Source organism: Perognathus longimembris, chromosome 5 (assembly GCF_023159225.1).
Source record: "Perognathus longimembris pacificus isolate PPM17 chromosome 5, ASM2315922v1, whole genome shotgun sequence".
Lineage (NCBI taxonomy): Eukaryota > Metazoa > Chordata > Mammalia > Rodentia > Heteromyidae > Perognathus > Perognathus longimembris.
The window spans coordinates 76,282,135-76,285,507 of record NC_063165.1 but is presented as its reverse complement, the minus strand read 5'-3'; the positions used below and the strand labels follow the sequence as shown (position 1 = coordinate 76,285,507).

Genomic DNA, 3,373 nt, shown 5'->3' with positions numbered 1-3,373 from the left:
AATGTCATTAATGAAGCTAAAGATATATGACAGGGATTTTTCCAATTCTAATGGTAATCCATCTACCCTGTGATCTTCATTTGTCACATTTAAGAGAACTTGGGCAACCCAAAGTTTCTTAAGTGGAACATCAGTATTCCACAAAGAGTACTTAAGAGTCTATCATGTAAGAAAGATGTTGGAAAACATTTGAATTTTTACTTAGATGCAAGGTTCATTTCTACTAATGTACTATTTCATTTAGTTTGGGACATATTTATCCTGTGAAGTAGGCACTATCATCATTCTCATTTGATGGCAGAGACACAGGTAAGTTCATCCCCAAACTCGGAAGATCTGAAACAAGCCATTTTGGTTCCAGGACTGGAGTTCTTAACATGTGTGGCATTTGGGTACATCCAATCCTTATCCTATTTTTTTTTTACAAAGTTCTTTTTAATCATCCCAGGCATTGTCAATGTTTGAAACTTCTACCTAGGGGATATTAAAGAAAACATTCTCTTCTGATTATTGCAAGAGCTATAGGGGACTATTGACATTTGTTACTGAGTTGGAATGATAATTACCCATAGCAAGTGGGCTAGTTCCTCAGAATAACGATCTGAGTTTTCTCTGCCTTACAGAGATGCTTCAGAAGAATTTTTCCTGATTCTCAGGTCTTCAGGCACAAGTGTTAAAGTGATAGGCTAGGCTTAAACTGGGAATTGTGAGGGAAGAAACATCCTTGGCAAGAACTTTCTGAACGGAGAGTTGGGACTGGTTAAGGGAATTTGATAAAGGGATATTGAAGAGTTTACTTATGTTAATGGAACTCTGCAAATGTTTTCCAGAGGCTTAAAGGAGGGGGAAATAAACTCTACCTAGACCTTTGAGACATCAAAGGAAACTGACTAGCTGAAATGTGTTCTTAGTAAGATTTATCTTCTGTGATTTACTCTTGTGAATAATTGCATAATAACATGTCGAGAAGCAGTGAAATGAAAACATTGTGCATGTCATACCAGAGATAAACCAAGACAGAGACAGCAGCATCAGTTCCTAGAACCTGGATTACTTGGGGTTCTTTCGTGCCTGGAAGGGATTTTTTAAGTTGTGGCCATTTTGTGTCTCAGCATTCTCTTAAACTGTGTTGGATACCACACATCTCTCACATGGACTCATTGTGGCTCACGGTTTGAGAGGATTTCATCCCTGATAGACTGGCTCTGTTGTTTCCTGAGGCACAGCACCATGGGAAAAGGGCGTGGCTGAGCAGAGCTGCCCACCTCATGGAGGCTGAGAAACAGAGGTTGGAAGACTGACAAGTACATGACCTATCTCTCTAAGCCATGTCTCCAGTAATTTACTTCCTCCAACAAGGCCAAGCCTTTTAGTTTCTATCACCTCTATCAAGGGATAAGTCCCTTGATTGGGTCAGAGCCTTTAGGAGTCGATTACTTCCCCAAAGCTGTACCTCTGAACATTGTACTGGGGAGAAAGGTTTAACAGGTGAGACTTGTTGGGGGGTGGGGGACATTCCATATCCACATACTACCTCCTTCTCCTTCTTCTCCTCTTCCTCTTCCTCCTAATGTAGAAACTAAGGGAGAAGCAGAGATTTTTTTTTAATACTGAAAAATTAACAGTTTATTATAATTTATTTTATTTAACAATCCAGGAAGTTTGCAGCCATCAACAGTTTTAGTGCAATTTCAGGTACAATTAGGAATTCAGGAATCTCGGTGGAGCTGTTAGTATAACAAACTTGTAGGTAAAATACATGCACGCTTTTGACAGCACATGTGAAGGGATCTCTCTCAAATTGACCTCATTGGCTTCATTCTTAGCAAACTGACATGGGCCACTCAACATGGCTTTTATTGTTCCTGATGTTAGTGCATGCTCTCTTTTTACAATGTATTCGTGACCATCAGGAGATACTAACTTGACATACATGGCTCCAGGGCCCTCACAGCCACTGAGAAGCAGAGATTTATAAGAAGAATCAATGGATCTTATAAACAAAGCAAGTTAAGAAGCTGTGGGAATGATCTGGAAGAGTGAAAGGGAGTGACCTTGTGGCCTATAGTCCCGTAACTCTTGCATAATTTTTTTTGTTACTTTTTTTTCCTCTTCATTTACCTTTATTTATTTATTTGTTTGTTTGTTTGTTTGTTTATTTATTTATTTATTGCTTGCCAGTCTTGGGGCTTGGACTCAGGGCCTGAGCACTGTCCCTGGCTTCTTTTTGCTCAAGGCTAGCACTCTGCCACTTGAGCCATAGCGCTATCTCTGACCTTTTCTATATATGTAGTGCTGAGGAATCGAACCCAGGGCTTCATATATATGAGGCAAGCACTCTTGCCACTAGGCCATATTCCCAGCCCCCTTTTCTTTTCTTTTTTTTTTTCCCAGTCATTCCTGGGGCCTGAGCACAGTCCCTGGCTTCTTTTTGCTTATTGCTAGCACTCTGCCACTTGAGCCACAGCACTACTTCCAGCTTTTGCTATATATGTGGTGCTGATGAATTGAACCCAGGGCTTCATGTATACACGGCGAGCACTTTACCACTAGGCCATATTCCCAGTCCCTTTTATTTTATTTTTGTACTGGTCCTGAGAATTTTTTTTTTTTTCTCAAGGCTAGTTCCTTACCACTTGAGCCACAGCTCTACTTGCAGCTTTTTTTTTTTTTTTTGGTGCTCAATTGGAGATAAGAGTCTTGTGAACTTTTCCTGCCTGAGCTGGTTTTGAGTTATAATCCCCAGATCTCAGCCTCTTGAGTAGCTACAAGCATTGAGATTACAAGCATGAGCCACTGGTGCCTGATTGTTTTTATCTTTCTAAGACAAAGCTTGGAACTGAGTTAAATTGTCATGATGTTATAACAAAACCACCCACTGGATGGTTTATTAAGAATTTATTTCTCAAGTCTGGAGCTGGGCAATCTGAGATCAAGGCACTGGAAGATCTGTTGTCTATTGGGACCTATTAACGGGTTCACAGAACTGTGTTCTCAAATGATCGAAGGCGAAACAAGCTCTTTGGTTCTATTTTAGAAGGCCACTAGTCTCATTTATGAAGGCTTCACCTTCATGGGTCACGTGTCCCTCATGCTCCTACCTGTAGAGGTTAGCACTTCAAGAGAGAAGTGTTTCAGGAGAAACATTCAGACCTTGCTTGGCAAGAGCAAACTAGAGATGTCTGGGGCTGTAAAAATCCATTTTGAAGCACAGTCTGTCATCTGATCGTTAGTGTAAATTAGTTCAAAAATTACTTTCTCTTGTAGATCAATGACATTAATGAACATAAAGTGAACTCAAAAAGTGAAGGCTGTGCATACCCTATGAGTGAATTATTTTTAGTAATTTGTATTCATTAATATCTTTAATGCT

General features: G+C 40.0%; 1 pseudogene; it reads right to left on the bottom strand.

Annotated features, from left to right (window-relative positions):
• Positions 1-1,645: 1,645 nt before the first annotated feature.
• Positions 1,646-1,950, bottom strand: LOC125352002 (annotated as a pseudogene).
• Between the last annotated feature and the right edge of the window lie 1,423 nt (positions 1,951-3,373).